This window comes from Rhinoderma darwinii, chromosome 3 (assembly GCF_050947455.1).
Source record: "Rhinoderma darwinii isolate aRhiDar2 chromosome 3, aRhiDar2.hap1, whole genome shotgun sequence".
Lineage (NCBI taxonomy): Eukaryota > Metazoa > Chordata > Amphibia > Anura > Rhinodermatidae > Rhinoderma > Rhinoderma darwinii.
This window is the reverse complement of record NC_134689.1, coordinates 411,830,233-411,848,950: the sequence shown is the minus strand read 5'-3', so window position 1 is coordinate 411,848,950 and position 18,718 is coordinate 411,830,233. Positions and strand designations below refer to the sequence as shown.

Genomic DNA, 18,718 nt, shown 5'->3' with positions numbered 1-18,718 from the left:
TCTGACTTCAGATCAGAAGATTAAGGTTACGAGTCCCTTCATGGTCGCAGCTTTTAAGTGCTCTTCAGATGACCTTCTAAGCATTTGAGTCCTTTCCTGGTTGCAACAGCTAAGTTTTAGATGCTTTCTTAATTTGATGACATACTTGGTGTCGTTATATGCTATATTTCTACATGATTGATAGTGAATATTTTTATATGGCTAGTCAGCAGTTACCAGAAGTGAGATTTTAATCCATGCCTATATTTATAGACCATAACACACAATATTGTGAAAATATTTATTCTTAAATCTGGGCACTCGGTCATTTTTACTAAATACCCGTAAATATCTAAAAAAAAACAAAAAACTTTTTCACTCCTATATTTAAATACCACAACACACAATATTGAGAAAATGTTATCAGAAGTGAGATTTGAATCCATACTTATATTTAAGTACTGTAATACACAATATTAAGAAAATGTTTTTTTTATAAATTTGGGCACTCGGTCATTTTTACAAAATACCTAAAAATGTATAAAAAAAATATTTTTCTGCTAGGCTCCAGGAACTCAACATTTTCCAAAAATTAGGAACTTGTGAGACAGTGTGGCCTAATGGATAAGGCGTCTGACTTCGGATCAGAAGTTTGAGGGTTCCCTTCACGGTCGCAGCTTTTAAGTGCTATTCAGATGACCTTCTAAGCATTTGAGTCCTTTCCTGGTTGCAACAGCTAAGTTTTAGATGCTTTCTTAATTTGATGACATACTTGGTGTCGTTATAGGCTATATTTCTACATGATTGATAGTAATTATTTTAATATGGCTAGTCAGCAGTTACCAGAAGTGAGATTTTAATCCATGCCTATATTTATAGACCATAACACACAATATTGTGAAAATATTTATTCTTAAATCTGGGCACTCGGTCATTTTTACTAAATACCCGTAAATATCTAAAAAAAAACAAAAAACTTTTTCACTCCTATATTTAAATACCACAACACACAATATTGAGAAAATGTTATCAGAAGTGAGATTTGAATCCATACCTATATTTAAGTACTGTAATACACAATATTAAGAAAATGTTTTTTTATAAATTTGGGCACTCGGTCATTTTTACAAAATACCTAAAAATGTATAAAAAAAATCTTTTTCCGCTAGGCTCTAGGAAATCAACATTTTCCAAAAATTAACAACATCTATCTATCTAATGGATAAGGCGTCTGACTTCGGATCAGAAGATTGAGGGTTCGAGTCCCTTCATGGTTGCAGCTTTTAAGTGCTCTTCAGATGACCTTCTAAGCATTTGAGTCCTTTCCTGGTTGCAACAGCTAAGTTTTAGATGCTTTCTTAATTTGATGACATACTTGGTGTCGTTATAGGCTATATTTCTACATGATTGATAGTGAATATTTTTATATGGCTAGTCAGCAGTTACCAGAAGTGAGATTTTAATCCATGCCTATATTTATAGACCATAACACACAATATTGTGAAAATATTTATTCTTAAATCTGGGCACTCGGTCATTTTTACTAAATACCCGTAAATATCTAAAAAAAAACAAAAAACTTTTTCACTCCTATATTTAAATACCACAACACACAATATTGAGAAAATGTTATCAGAAGTGAGATTTGAATCCATACCTATATTTAAGTACTGTAATACACAATATTAAGAAAATGTTTTTTTATAAATTTGGGCACTCGGTCATTTTTACAAAATACCTAAAAATGTATAAAAAAAATCTTTTTCTGCTAGGCTCCAGGAAATCAACATTTTCCAAAAATTAAGAACGTCTATCTATCTAATGGATAAGGCGTCTGACTTCGGATCAGAAGATTGAGGGTTCGAGTCCCTTCATGGTTGCAGCTTTTAAGTGCTCTTCAGATGACCTTCTAAGCATTTGAGTCCTTTCCTGGTTGCAACTGCTAAGTTTTAGATGCTTTCTTAATTTGATGACATACTTGGTGTCGTTATAGGCTATATTTCTACATGATTGATAGTGAATATTTTTATATGGCTAGTCAGCAGTTACCAGAAGTGAGATTTTAATCCATGCCTATATTTATAGACCATAACACACAATATTGTGAAAATATTTATTCTTAAATCTGGGCACTCGGTCATTTTTACTAAATACCCGTAAATATCTAAAAAAAAACAAAAAACTTTTTCACTCCTATATTTAAATACCACAACACACAATATTGAGAAAATGTTATCAGAAGTGAGATTTGAATCCATACCTATATTTAAGTACTGTAATACACAATATTAAGAAAATGTCTTTTTATAAATTTGGGCACTCGGTCATTTTTACAAAATACCTAAAAATGTATAAAAAAAATCTTTTTCTGCTAGGCTCCAGGAAATCAACATTTTCCAAAAATTAAGAACGTCTATCTATCTAATGGAAAAGGCGTCTGACTTCGGATCAGAAGATTGAGGGTTCGAGTCCCTTCATGGTTGCAGCTCTTAAGTGCTCTTCAGATGACCTTCTAAGCATTTGAGTCCTTTCCTGGTTGCAACAGCTAAGTTTTAGATGCTTTCTTAATTTGATGACATACTTGGTGTCGTTATAGGCTATATTTCTACATGATTGATAGTGAAAATTTTTATATGGCTAGTCAACAGTTACCAGAAGTGAGATTTTAATCCATGCCTATATTTATAGACCATAACACACAATATTGTGAAAATATTTATTCTTAAATCTGGGCACTCGGTCATTTTTACTAAATACCCGTAAGTATCTAAAAAAAACCAAAAAACTTTTTCACTCCTATATTTAAATACCACAACACACAATATTGAGAAAATGTTATCAGAAGTGAGATTTGAATCCATACCTATATTTAAGTACTGTAATACACAATATAAAGAAAATGTTTTTTTTATAAATTTGGGCACTCGGTCATTTTTACAAAATACCTAAAAATGTATAAAAAAAATCTTTTTCTGCTAGGCTCCAGGAACTCAACATTTTCCAAAAATTAGGAACATGTCACACTGTGTGGCCTAATGGATAAGGCGTCTGACTTCAGATCAGAAGATTAAGGTTACGAGTCCCTTCATGGTCGCAGCTTTTAAGTGCTCTTCAGATGACCTTCTAAGCATTTGAGTCCTTTCCTGGTGGCAACAGCTAAGTTTTAGATGCTTTCTTAATTTGATGACATACTTGGTGTCGTTATAGGCTATATTTCTACATGATTGATAGTAATTATTTTAATATGGCTAGTCAGCAGTTACCAGAAGTGAGATTTTAATCCATGCCTATATTTATAGACCATAACACACAATATTGTGAAAATATTTATTCTTAAATCTGGGCACTCGGTCATTTTTACTAAATACCCGTAAATATCTAAAAAAAAACAAAAAACTTTTTCACTCCTATATTTAAATACCACAACACACAATATTGAGAAAATGTTATCAGAAGTGAGATTTGAATCCATACCTATATTTAAGTACTGTAATACACAATATTAAGAAAATGTTTTTTTATAAATTTGGGCACTCGGTCATTTTTACAAAATACCTAAAAATGTATAAAAAAAATCTTTTTCTGCTAGGCTCTAGGAAATCAACATTTTCCAAAAATTAACAACATCTATCTATCTAATGGATAAGGCGTCTGACTTCGGATCAGAAGATTGAGGGTTCGAGTCCCTTCATGGTTGCAGCTTTTAAGTGCTCTTCAGATGACCTTCTAAGCATTTGAGTCCTTTCCTGGTTGCAACAGCTAAGTTTTAGATGCTTTCTTAATTTGATGACATACTTGGTGTCGTTATAGGCTATATTTCTACATGATTGATAGTGAATATTTTTATATGGCTAGTCAGCAGTTACGAGAAGTGAGATTTTAATCCATGCCTACATAACACACAATATTGTGAAAATATTTATTCTTAAATCTGGGCACTCGGTCATTTTTACTAAATACCCGTAAATATCTAAAAAAAAACAAAAAACTTTTTCACTCCTATATTTAAATACCACAACACACAATATTGAGAAAATGTTATCAGAAGTGAGATTTGAATCCATACCTATATTTAAGTACTGTAATACACAATATTAAGAAAATGTTTTTTTTATAAATTTGGGCACTCGGTCATTTTTACAAAATACCTAAAAATGTATAAAAAAAATCTTTTTCTGCTAGGCTCCAGGAACTCAACATTTTCCAAAAATTAGGAACTTGTGAGACCGTGTGGCCTAATGGATAAGGCGTCTGACTTCGGATCAGAAGATTGAGGGTTCCCTTCACGGTCGCAGCTTTTAAGTGCTCTTCAGATGACCTTCTAAGCATTTGAGTCCTTTCCTGGTTGCAACAGCTAAGTTTTAGATGCTTTCTTAATTTGATGACATACTTGGTGTCGTTATAGGCTATATTTCTACATGATTGATAGTAATTATTTTAATATGGCTAGTCAGCAGTTACCAGAAGTGAGATTTTAATCCATGCCTATATTTATAGACCATAACACACAATATTGTGAAAATATTTATTCTTAAATCTGGGCACTCGGTCATTTTTACTAAATACCCGTAAATATCGAAAAAAAACAAAAAAACTTTTTCACTCCTATATTTAACACCTTCCCTTCATGTACGGCGCTGTCGGGAGGTGCTTCCCGCAAAGCGCCGTACATGTACGGCGCAGTGATTGTGCGGGCTCAGAAGCAGAGCCGGCACCATCACCGCGGGGTGACAGCTGTATTATACAGCTGGCACCCTCCTGTAACTGCCAGGACCGGAGCTACTCTCCGATCCGGCAGATTAACCCCTCAGATGCTGCGCTCAATAGATGCAATCGCTGGGTTGCTGTGGCAATCGGACGCCAGAAAATGGCTTCCGTGTCTGCCTTGTACGGGAGCCGATGAGGACCCGCCTTCGGCGTGTCCTCATAGGCTTGCTGTCAGTGAATAACTGACAGCGCTAATACACTGCACTTCGTATGTAGTGCAGTGTATTAGAGTAGCGATCGGGGCATCAGGCCCTCATGTCCCCTAGTGGGACAAGTCAGAAAAGTAAAAAAAAGTTAATAAAAATGTGGTAAAACAATAAAAACACACACATTTCAAATAAAAATAAAGCTAAACTGACTTTTTTCCCATAGTAAGTCTTTTATTATGGGAAAAACCGTAAAAATTAAAAAAAACTATACATAATTGGTATCGCCGCGTCCGTAACGACCCAAACTACAAAACTATTATGTAATTTATCCCGCACGGTGAATGCCGTAAAAAAAAACCATGAAAAACAACGCCAGAATCTTTGTTTTTAGGTCACATCTCCTTCCAAAAAATGCTATAAAAAGTGATCAAAAAGTCACATTTACTCCAAAATAGTACTAATAAAAACGACAATCCGTCCCGGAAAAAATATTCCCTGACACCGCTTTGTGCACGCAAAAATAAAAAAGTTATGGGTCTTAGAATATGTCGACACTGAAAACAAATGATTTTATAAAACAAGTGATTTTATTGTGCAAAAGCCGCAATACATTAAAAAAACTATATAAATTTGGTATCGCCGTAAACGTATCGACCCGCAGAATAAAACTAACATGTAATTTAGGGCGCACTGTGGATGCCGATAAAAAAAACAATAAAAAACGATTCCAGAATTGCTTGTTTTTGGTCATTTCCTTTACCAAAGAATGAAATAAAAAGTGATCAAAAAGTCGTATGTGTTCCAAAATGGTACCAATAAAATCTACAGCCCGTCTCGCAAAAAACGAGCCCGCACACCGCTCAATCAACTAAAAATAAAAAAGTTACGGCATTAGTAATGCGGTGATCAAAAACATCTCAATGCGCAGGCCGGAGGGGAACATTCCTTCAGTTTCAGGGCCCTAGTATTGAGGAACTAGAAAAGGGAAGGGACATCGCACATCCGCTGGAAGCGAGGGTGCCCGTATTATACCAGCGCAAAACTTTCCCAGTAATATTTCCCAAACTACGAAGGAGAAAAAGTCCCCAAAAGGTGCAGAGCGTTACAGAAGGGGGATAAGAAAGAAAACCGTTTATCAGTGTGACACCGGCCTGCGCATAACGGATTGCTTCACAGCGTACAACACTTCTATGGATAATTGTATTATTTACCCCATTATTATACCCTCTTATTATGCCCTGATGTACTCCGCACAGATTACATATGCCCCTGATATACTCCGCACAGAAAACATATGCCACCACATTATAAACGGAAATACCAGCAAAACCCCAAACAGAACTATTACCAAGCAAAATCCATGCTCAAAATGGCGGTCTATACAGCGTGCCCAAACAGCAATTTATGGCCACAAGTAAGGCATTACCATACCCGGGAGAACCCGCTTAACAATTTATGGGGTAAGATTCTCCAGGGGCACAACATATTGTGCGGTGAATAGGCAGATCAGTGGAAAAATTGCAATTTTCACTTTGCACCATCTACTGCGTATTCATTTCTGAAAAACACCTGTGGAGTCTAAATTCTCACTACATCCCTTGATAAATGCCTTTAGGGGTGTAGTTTCTAAAACGGGGTCACTTTTGTTTGGTACATGAGGGGTTTTGCAAATGCAACATGGCGTCCGCAAACCATTCCAGAAAAATCTACGCTCCAAAAGATAAATACCGCTCCTTTTCTTCTGAATGCTCCCATATACGTAAACAGCTGATTATAACCACATATGGGGTGTTACCGTACTCGGGAGAAATTACTTTACAAATGTTGGGGTGCTTTTTCTTCTCTATTCCTTGTAAAAATGAAAAATGTTGATCTAAAACTACATCTTGTTGGAAAAAAAAATTATTTTTCATTTTCATAGCTTAATTCTAATTAATTCAGCAAAAAACCTTTGGGATCAAAATTTTCACTATACCCCTAGATGATTCCTTAGTGGGTGCAGTTTCCCAAATGGAGTCAATTTTGGGGTGTTTCTACTGTACTAGTACTACAGGGGCTCAGCAAATGTGACATGGCGCCCAGACACTATCCAAAATCCAAATGGTGCTAGTTCCATTCTGAGCCCTACCGTGTGTCCAAACAGCCGTTTATGACCACATGTGGGGTATTGTTTTACTCGGGAAAAGTTGCTTTACTAATTTTATGGTGCTTTTTCTCCTTCAGTGCTTGTGGAAATGAAAAAAAAATACCTAAACCTACATTTTATTTGAAAAAAATTTAGATTTTCATTTTTACGGCCTACTTCCAATAAGTTCTGTAAAACACCTGTGGGGTCAAACTGCTCATTGTACCCCTAGATAATTTCCTCATGGGGTGTAGTTTCCAAAATGGGGTCACTTGTTGGGGGTTTCCACTGTTTTGTCCCCTCAGGAGCTTTGCAATTGTGACATGGCCTCCGCAAACCATTCCTGCTAAATTTGAGTTCCAAAAGCCAAATGGCGCTCTTTCCCTTCTAAGCCCTGCCGTGTCTCCAAACAGCCGTTTATTGCTACATGTGGGGTATTGTTTTACTCGGGAGAAATTTCTTTACAAATTTTATGGTGCTTTTTCTCCTTTAGTTCTTGTGGAAATGAAAAAAAATTAGCAAAACCTACATTTTATTTGAAAAAATGTAGATTTTCATTTTCACAGCCTACTTCCAAAAATTTCTGCAAAAAACCTGTGGGGTCAAAATGCTCACTATACCCCTAGATAATTTCCTCAAGGGGTATAGTTTCCAAAATGGGGTCACTTGTTGGGAGTTTCCACTGTTTTGTCACCTTAGGGGCTTTGCAAATGTGACATGGCCTCCGCAAACCATTCCTGCTAAATTTGAGCTCCAAGAGCCAAATGGCGCTCTTTCCCTTCTAAGCCCTGCCGTGTGTCCAAACAACCGTTTATTACCACATGTGGGGTATTGTTTTACTCGGGAGAAATTTCTTTACAAATTTTATGGTGCTTTTTTTCCTTTAGTCCTTGTGGAAATGAAAAAAAATTAGCTAAACCTACATTTTATTTGAAAAAATGTAGATTTTCATTTTCATGGCCTAGTTCCAAAAATTTTTGCAAAAAAACTGGCCGGTCAAAATGCTTTCTACACCCCTAGATAAATTCCTCGAGGGGTATAGTTTCCAAAATGGGGTCACTTGTTGGGGGTTTCCACTGTTTTGTCCCCTAGGGGGCTTTGCAAATGCGACATGGCCTCCGCAAACCATTCCTGCTAAATTTGAGCTCCAAGAGCCAAATGGCGCTCTTTCCATTCTAAGCCCTGCTGTGTGTCCAAATAACCGTTTATAACCACATGTGGGGTATTGTTTTACTCGGGAGAAATTGCTCTACAAATGCTGTGGTGCTTTTTCTACTTTAGTTCTTTTGGAAATGAAAAAAAAATTAGCTAAACCTACATTTTATTTGAAAAAATTTAGATTTTCATTTTCATGGCCTAGTTCCAAAAATTTTTGCAAAAAAACTGGCCGGTCAAAATGCTTGCTACACCCCTAGATAAATTCCTCGAGGGGTGTAGTTTCCCAAATGGGGTCACTTTTGGGGGGTTTCCACTGTTTTAGTTCCACAAGACCTGTTCAAAGCTGACATGGTGCCTAAAATATATTCTAATAAAAAGGAGACCCAAAATCCACCAGGTGCTCCTTTGCTTCTGAGGCCGGTGCTTAAGTCCAGTAGCACACTAGAGCCACATGTGGGATATTTCCTAAAACTGCAGAACCTGGGCAATAAATATTGAGTTGCATTTCTTGGGTAAAACATTCTGTGGTACAAAAAAAATGGATTCAAAATGAATTTCTGGAAAAAAAAAATGAACTTTGTAAATTTCACCTCTACTTTGCCTTAATTCCTGCGCAATGTCTAAAGGGTTAAGAAACTTTCTAAATGCTGTTTTGAATACTTTGAGGGGTGCAGTTTTTAAAATGGGGTGATTTATTGGGGGTTTCTAATATACAAGGCCCTCAAAGCCACTTCACAACTGAACTGGCCCCTGTAAAAATAGCATTTTGAAATTTTCTTGAAAATGTGAGAAATTGCTGCTAAAGTTCTAAGCCTTGTAACGTCCTAGAAAAATAAAATTATGTTTAAAAAACTATGCCAATCTAAAGTAGACATATGGGGGATGTTAGTTAGCAACATTTTTGTGTGGTATAACTGCCTGTCTTACAAGCAGATACATTTAAATTGAGAAAAATGCACATTTTTGCAATTTTTCGCAAAATTTTGGTGTTTTTCACAATTAAATACTGAATGTATCGGGCAAATTTTGGCAGTAACATAAAGTCCAATGTGTCACGAGAAAACAATCTCAGAATCACTTGGATAGGTAAAAGCATTCCGGAGTTATTACCATATAAAGTGAAACATGTCAGATTTGAAAAATGAGGCTCTGTCAGGAAGGTCAAAAGCGGCCAAAGAGGGAAGGGGTTAAATACCACAACACACAATATTGAGAAAATGTTATCAGAAGTGAGATTTGAATCCATACCTATATTTAAGTACTGTAATACACAATATTAAGAAAATGTTTTTTTATAAATTTGGGCACTCGGTCATTTTTACAAAATACCTAAAAATGTATAAAAAAAATCTTTTTCTGAAAGGCTCCAGGAAATCAACATTTTCCAAAAATTAAGAACATCTATCTATCTAATGGATAAGGCGTCTGACTTCGGATCAGAAGATTGAGGGTTCGAGTCCCTTCATGGTTGCAGCTTTTAAGTGCTCTACAGATGACCTTCTAAGCATTTGAGTCCTTTCCTGGTTGCAACAGCTAAGTTTTAGATGCTTTCTTAATTTGATGACATACTTGGTGTCGTTATAGGCTATATTTCTACATGATTGATAGTGAATATTTTTATATGGCTAGTCAGCAGTTACCAGAAGTGAGATTTTAATCCATGCCTATATTTATAGACCATAACACACAATATTGTGAAAATATTTATTCTTAAATCTGGGCACTCGGTCATTTTTACTAAATACCCGTAAATATCTAAAAAAAAACAAAAAACTTTTTCACTCCTATATTTAAATACCACAACACACAATATTGAGAAAATGTTATCAGAAGTGAGATTTGAATCCATACCTATATTTAAGTACTGTAATACACAGTATTAAGAAAATGTTTTTTTATAAATTTGGGCACTCGGTCATTTTTACAAAATACCTAAAAATGTATAAAAAAAATCTTTTTCTGCTAGGCTCCAGGAACTCAAAATTTTCCAAAAATTAGGAACATGTCCTAATTTTGGATAAGGCGTCTGACTTCGGATCAGAAGATTGAGGGTTTGAGTCCCTTCATGGTCGCAGCTTTTAAGTGCTCTTCAGATGAACTTCTAAGCATTTGAGTCCTTTCCTGGTTGCAACAGCTAAGTTTTAGATGCTTTCTTAATTTGATGACATACTTGGTGTCGTTATAGGCTATATTTCTACATGATTGATAGTGAATATTTTTATATGGCTAGTCAGCAGTTACCAGAAGTGAGATTTTAATCCATGCCTATATTTATAGACCATAACACACAATATTGTGAAAATATTTATTCTTAAATCTGGGCACTCGGTCATTTTTACTAAATACCCGTAAATATCTAAAAAAACAAAAAACTTTTTCACTCCTATATTTAAATACCACAACACACAATATTGAGAAAATGTTATCAGAAGTGAGATTTGAATCCATACCTATATTTAAGTACTGTAATACACAATATTAAGAAATTGGTTTTTTTATAAATTTGGGCACTCAGACATTTTTACAAAATACCTAAAAATGTACAAAAAAAAAAAATATTCTGCTAGGCTCCAGGAACTCAATATTTTCCAAAAATTTGGAACACGTGAGACCTTGTGGCCTAATGGATAAGGCGTCTGACTTCGGATCAGAAGATTGAGGGTTTGAGTCCCTTCATGGTCGCAGCTTTTAAGTGCTCTTCAGATGACCTTCTAAGCATTTGAGTCCTTTCCTGGTTGCAACAGATAAGTTTTAGATGCTTTCTTAATTTGATGACATACTTGGTGTCGTTATAGGCTATATTTCTACATGATTGATAGTGAATATTTTTATATGGCTAGTCAGCAGTTACCAGAAGTGAGATTTTAATCCATGCCTATATTTATAGACCATAACACACAATATTGTGAAAATATTTATTCTTAAATCTGGGCACTCGGTCATTTTTACTAAATACCCGTAAATATCTAAAAAAACAAAAAACTTTTTCACTCCTATATTTAAATACCACAACACACAATATTGAGAAAATGTTATCAGAAGTGAGATTTGAATCCATACTTATATTTAAGTACTGTAATAAACAATATTAAGAAAATGTTTTTTTATAAATTTGGGCACTCGTTCATTTTTACAAAATACCTAAAAATGTATAAAAAAAATCTTTTTCTGCTAGGCTCCAGGAACTCAAAATTTTCCAAAAATTAGGAACATGTGAGACCGTGTGGCCTAATGGATAAGGTGTTTTACTTCGGATCAGAAGATTGAGGGTTCGAGTCCCTTCATGGTCGCAGCTTTTAAGTGCTTTTCAGATGACCTTCTAAGCATTTGAGTCCTTTCCTGGTTGCAATAGCTAAGTTTTAGATGCTTTCTTAATTTGATGACCTACTTGGTGTCGTTATAGGCTATATTTCTACATGATTGATAGTGAATATTTTTATATGGCTAGTCAGCAGTTACCAGAAGTGAAATTTTAATCCATGCCTATATTTATAGACCATAACACACAATATTGTGAAAATAATTATTCTTAAATCTGGGCACTCGGTCATTTTTACTAAATACCCGTAAATATCTAAAAAAAAACAAAAAACTTTTTCACTCCTATATTTAAATACCACAACACACAATATTGAGAAAATGCTATTAGAAGTGAGATTTGAATCCATACCTATATTTAAGTACTGTAATACACAATATTAAGAAAATGTTTTTTTTATAAATTTGGGCACTCGGTCATTTTTACAAAATACCTAAAAATGTATAAAAAAAATCTTTTTCTGCTAGGCTCCAGGAACTCAAAATTTTCCAAAAATTAGGAACATGTCCTAATTTTGGATAAGGCGTCTGACTTCGGATCAGAAGATTGAGGGTTTGAGTCCCTTCATGGTCGCAGCTTTTAAGTGCTCTTCAGATGACCTTCTAAGCATTTGAGTCCTTTCCTGGTTGCAACAGCTAAGTTTTAGATGCTTTCTTAACAGGTTCCCGACCGCTGGCCGTAAATATACGGCCAGCGGTCAGGGTCTCTAAAGTCCGGCGTATAGTATATATACGGCCACACTTCAGAGACTGTGCACGCGCGATCGCGTGCACACAGCTCTATGCCCTGGCTGTTGCTAACAGCCATGGGCACTGGGCAGAATGTCAGGGGTCAATCTTTTGGCCCCTGAACATGTGATCGCTGTGACAACCAATCACAGCGATCACATGCATTTCTGCATAGAAAACAGTGTGCACGCGATCGCGTGCACACAGCCCTGTGCCCTCGCTGTTACCAACAGCTCTGGGCACTGGGCAGAGTATCAGGGACCAATCTGATGGTCCCTGAACATGTGGTCGCTGTGACAACCAATCACAGCGATCACATGCATTCCTGCTTATAAAACAGTGTGCACGCGATCGCGTGCACACAGCCCTGTGCCCACGCTGTTACCAACAGCTCTGGGCACTGGGCAGAGTATCAGGGACCAATCTGATGGTCCCTGATCATGTGGTCGCTGTGAAAACCTATCACAGCGACCACATTTGTTTTATTTTGACTTTTCTGGCAGTAAAACATTGTTTCAGTTTGAGGAGAAGAAGAGACTCGGGAGAATTGCTGCCAGAAGAATACAGTTACAGTTACAAAAAAATACAGTTACACTCTAAAACATTCTCTGTATAGATAGATTTCTATCTATCTATACAATCTATCTATCCATCTATCTTTTTTTCTATCTATCTACCTTTCTTTCTTTTATTCTATTAGAATAGGCAGGTAGGGAGTATATAATTATATATATATCCACATATATATAATATATATAGCAATAGCGGTTTATTTTTTTGTTAGCGGTAGTGTAGATATATATAGCAGTTAGTTTGTGTGTTTTATAAAAAAAAAAAAAAATTTGTTTAGTTAGTGTTAGTGTTAGTTACGTTATGGCGAGGAAGTTGTTTAGCGCCGAGGAGGCATACGCCATGCTGTGGTCTGAGTCGGAGACCGCATCAGAGATGGCGTCCGAGATGGAACCTGTTTTAGGTAGTGACGATGACAGCGTCACTTCAGGTTCATCTTCAGGGGACGTTGTCCCTGATGCAGTCGAAACTGCAGAACATGAAAGCGCAGGGCCAAGTAGCGCTGTAGCACGGGACAGCCTGGTCCCTCCAGTCCAGGCTCTTGTATGGGCACCTGCCCCATCTTTTGGGTCTAGAATCCACGGATTTACGGCCACTCCTGGCATAACCGTGGACAATACAAATTTTGTCCAAATGGATTACTTCCATTTATTTATAACGGACGACATCCTAAATCAGATTGTCCACGAAACAAATTTATATGCCACGCAATATATAAGGCAGAAACCTTCATCCACCCATGCCAGAGATTGGACGCCCACCAATTTGCAGGAATTAAAAAAAAATTTGGGGCTCACCCTAAATATGGGTATTGTCAAAAAGCCCTCCATTAGGTCTTACTGGTCAACAAGACCCGCCCAAGCCACCCCAGTATATTCTGCAGTAATGCCCAGGTCTCGTTATGAGACAATAATGAGGTTCCTCCACTTCAATGACAACGCACAGGCCCCCCCAAGTACCGATGCAAACCGGGATCGGTTGTTCAAAATAAGACCGCTAATAAATTCCCTGAATAATTTATTTCTGCAACTCTACACCCCTGAGCAGAATGTAAGTGTGGACGAATCCCTCCTCAACTTTCATGGCAGACTTAGCTTTCGCCAATATCTACCTTCCAAAAGGGCAAGATATGGCGTTAAGCTCTACAAATTGTGTGAAAGCGGGTCAGGATATACCACCGCCTTCAGGATTTATGAAGGGCGGGACCGCACAATAAATGTTCCTGGATGCCCCCCTGATCTTTCCACCAGCAGTAAGATTGTGTGGGAGATAATGCAGCCTCTGCTTCACAAGGGGTACCACCTGTACTGTGATAATTTTTATTCGAGTGTGCCCCTGTTTAGGCATTTGCATGCTGCAAGGACAGGGGCATGTGGTACCATGCGCAAAAACTGAATTGGTTTTCCACAGCAATTAGTGGGGAAGCGCATGGTAAAGGGGGACTCCTGTGCTTATGCATCTGAAGAATTGCTGGCGGTCAAGTTCAGGGATCGCAAAGATGTGTATGTGCTAAGCACGATTCATACCGCAGGAACAGTGGCAGTGAGGGAAAGAGGGGCAACATCGGACAAGCACAAACCAGTGAGCGTGTCCGAATATAACAAGTACATGGGGGGGGTGGATTTAAGCGACCAGGTTTTACAGCCCTATTTAGTAAAACGCAAAACTAAAACCTGGTACAAAAAGGTGGCCATTTATTTGTTACAGGTGGCCATCCACAACTCATTTGTGCTCTATAAAAAAAACAGAGACAGAGGCACCGCAAAGATTCCCGATATTTCTGTCCCTCATGTCCCTCGCAACCAGGCCTGTGCATTGAGCCATGTTTTAAAAAATACCACACTGTTCTGAATTATTAGATTTTAGTTAATTTGTTGAAAATATATTTGCCCTACATTACGTTTTTATTTTTCCCCTGATTTTACTCCAAGGGTGAGGGAGGGAATGGGTGGGGGATGGATGTCATGTTTGATGTTTTCTAAAGTTCATCTGCTGGAGAGCTCCATTTGCATTAACCTGAAATTTCTTATTTTAGAAAACCCCAAAAAATAAATTCCCATTATACCCCTAGATGAATATTTTGGGATTTCTGCTTCAAGAGCAGATATTTTGGAAGTGTTATAGAAACTCTGTTGAGTTTTGTAAAACCAGCTTTGAAAAAAAGCGATTTGTGAAATAATCTTCTTCTATCCTCCGCCCTCCTACATCTCTATGTGATAAATAAGGCCACATATTTGGTATCCCCGTGCACGGGAGAAGTGGCAGAATGTGAACGGAGATTAATTTTGACCGTGGTCTATGCTGTGTGTGAAAAATGCTGGTATAAACTGACGCATTTGCTAAAAAATTGCTAATTTTATTTTGATCCATCTTATTCAAGAAACTTTCAGAAGAAAACTGGACTGTCTAAAAATATGATAAACCCCTTGAAGGAAACCTTGTGGGGTCTACTTGTGTGAATGAAGTCATTTATGGGGTGTTTCTAATGTTTCAGCAGCATTACGCCCCCCAGAAAACAGTATGCGGCTATAAAATCAAGTGCAGAATTCCTGGACCGAAAAGGCCAAAAAGCCTCCTTTTATGCCAAGCCCTGGCACATGCCCGTGAATAAAGCACACATATTTGGTATCCCCATGCACGGGAGAAGTGGAAGAATGTGAAATGCGATGAATTTTGTCCGTGGTCCATTTTGTGTGTGAAAAAGCTAGCATAAGCTGACGCATTTGTTAAAAAAAAAAGGTAATTTTATTTTGTTCCATCTTATTCAAGAAACTTTCAGAAGAAAACTGGACTGTCTAAAAATATGATAAACCCCTTGAAGGAAACCTTGTGGGGTCTACTTGTGTGAATGAAGTCATTTATGGGGTGATTCTAATCTTTCAGCAGCATTAGGCCCCCCAGAAAACAGTATGCGGCTCTAAAATCAAATGCAAAATTCCTGGACCGAAAAGGCCAAAAAGCCTCCTTTTATGCCAAGCCCTGGCACATGCCCGCACAGCAAATAAGGCACACATATTTGGTATCCCCATGCACGGGAGAAGTGGAAGAACGTGAAAGGAGATGAATTTTGGCCGTGGTCTATACCGTGTGTGAAAAATACTAGCCTAAACTGACGCATTTGCTAAAAAAGTGCTGATTTTATTTTGTTCCATCTTATTCAAGAAACTTTCAGAAGAAAACTGGACTTGCTAAAAATATGATAAACCCCTTGAAGGAAACCTTGTGGGGTCTACTTGTGTGAATGAAGTCATTTATGGGGTGTTTCTAATGTTTCAGCAGCATTAGGCCCCCCAGAAAACAGTATGCGGCTCTAAAATCAAATGCAAAATTCCTGGACCGAAAAGGCCAAAAAGCCTAGTTTTATGCCAAGCCCTGGCACATGCCCGCACAGCGAATAAGGCACACATATTTGGTATCCCCATGCACGGGAGAAGTGGAAGAACGTGAAAGGAGATGAATTTTGGCCGTGGTCTATACCGTGTGTGAAAAATACTAGCCTAAACTGACGCATTTGCTAAAAAAGTGCTGATTTTATTTTGTTCCATCTTATTCAAGAAACTTTCAGAAGAAAACTGGACTTGCTAAAAATATGATAAACCCCTTGAAGGAAACCTTGTGGGGTCTACTTGTGTGAATGAAGTCATTTATGGGGTGTTTCTAATGTTTCAGCAGCATTAGGCCCCCCAGAAAACAGTATGCGGCTCTAAAATCAAATGCAAAATTCCTGGACCGAAAAGGCCAAAAAGCCTCCTTTTATGCCAAGCCCTGGCACATGCCCGCACAGCGAATAAGGCACACATATTTGGTATCCCCATGCACGGGAGAAGTGGAAGAACGTGAAAGGAGATGAATTTTGGCCGTGGTCTATACCGTGTGTGAAAAATACTAGCCTAAACTGACGCATTTGCTAAAAAAGTGCTGATTTTATTTTGTTCCATCTTATTCAAGAAACTTTCAGAAGAAAACTGGACTTGCTAAAAATATGATAAACCCCTTGAAGGAAACCTTGTGGGGTCTACTTGTGTGAATGAAGTCATTTATGGGGTGTTTCTAATGTTTCAGCAGCATTAGGCCCCCCAGAAAACAGTATGCGGCTCTAAAATCAAATGCAAAATTCCTGGACCGAAAAGGCCAAAAAGCCTCTTTTTATGCCAAGCCCTGGCACATGCCCGCACAGCGAATAAGGCACACATATTTGGTATCCCCATGCACGGGAGAAGTGGAAGAACGTGAAAGGAGATGAATTTTGGCCGTGGTCTATACCGTGTGTGAAAAATACTAGCCTAAACTGACGCATTTGCTAAAAAAGTGCTGATTTTATTTTGTTCCATCTTATTCAAGAAACTTTCAGAAGAAAACTGGACTTGCTAAAAATATGATAAACCCCTTGAAGGAAACCTTGTGGGGTCTACTTGTGTGAATGAAGTCATTTATGGGGTGTTTCTAATGTTTCAGCAGCATTAGGCCCCCCAGAAAACAGTATGCGGCTCTAAAATCAAATGCAAAATTCCTGGACCGAAAAGGCCAAAAAGCCTCCTTTTATGCCAAGCCCTGGCACATGCCCGCACAGTGAATAAGGCTCACATATTTGGTATCCCCATGCACGGGAGAAGTGGAAGAATGTGAAAGGAGATTAATTTTGGCCGTGGTTCATACCGTGTGTGAAAAATGCTAGCATAAACCGACGCAATAGTTAAATTCTTGCATTTTTTTCCAATTTTGCCCACTTTAGAGAAAAAAAAAAAATTATATATACTGAAAAATGCCACTAAAACAAAGCCCTATCTGTCCTTTAAAAAGAGTGTAAAATTCAAAGATGACCTTTATTCACCTGCTGAGTTATAGTCATCTAAAGAAGCGCATAGCAAAATTGTGAAATTTGCTATGGTCATTTAGCTGTAAAACAGCCTAGTCCTTAACCGGTTAATTTGATGACATACTTGGTGTCGTTATAGGCTATATTTCTACATGATTGATAGTGAATATTTTTATATGGCTAGTCAGCAGTTACCAGAAGTGAGATTTTAATCCATGCCTATATTTATAGACCATAACACACAATATTGTGAAAATATTTATTCTTAGATCTGGGCACACGATCATTTTTACTAAATACCCGTAAATATCTAAAAAAACAAAAAACTTTTTCACTCCTATATTTAAATATCACAACACACAATATTGAGAAAATGTTATCAGAAGTGAGATTTGAATCCATACCTATATTTAAGTACTGTAATACACAATATTAAGAAAATGTTTTTTTTATAAATTTGGGCACTCAGACATTTTTACAAAATACCTAAAAATGTACAAAAAAAAAATTTTTTCTGCTAGGCTCCAGGAACTCAATATTTTCAAAAAATTTGGAACCCGTGGGACCTTGTGGCCTAATGGATAAGGCGTCTGACTTTGGATCAGAAGATTGATGGTTCGAGTCCCTTCATGGTCGCAGCTTTTAAGTGCTCTTCAGATGACCTTCTAAGCATTTGAGTCCTTTCCTGGTTGCAACAGCTGAGTTTTAGATGCTTTCTTAATTTGATGACATACTTGGTGTCGTTATAGGCTATATTTCTACATGATTGATAGTGAATATTTTTATATGGCTAGTCAGCAGTTACCAGAAGTGAGATTTTAATCCATGCCTATATTTATAGACCATAACACACAATATTGTGAAAATATTTATTCTTAAATCTGGGCACACGATCATTTTTACTAAATACCCGTAAATATCTAAAAAAAACCAAAAAACTTTTTCACTCCTATATTTAAATACCACAACACACAATATTGAGAAAATGTTATCAGAAGTGAGATTTGAATCCATACCTATATTTAAGTACTGTAATACACAATATTAAGAAAATGTTTTTTTATAAATGTGGGCACTCGTTCATTTTTACAAAATACCTAAATATGT

At 37.1% G+C, this 18,718-nt stretch overlaps 2 non-coding genes across 2 annotated transcripts; both read left to right on the top strand.

The window, feature by feature from the left end:
• Positions 1–10,787: 10,787 nt before the first annotated feature.
• Positions 10,788–10,860, top strand: TRNAR-UCG (transfer RNA arginine (anticodon UCG)). Its single transcript has one exon. It is a non-coding gene; the product is annotated as a tRNA-Arg (tRNA).
• Positions 10,861–18,174: 7,314 nt separating this feature from the next.
• Positions 18,175–18,247, top strand: TRNAQ-UUG (transfer RNA glutamine (anticodon UUG)). Its single transcript has one exon. It is a non-coding gene; the product is annotated as a tRNA-Gln (tRNA).
• The last annotated feature ends 471 nt before the right edge of the window (positions 18,248–18,718 follow it).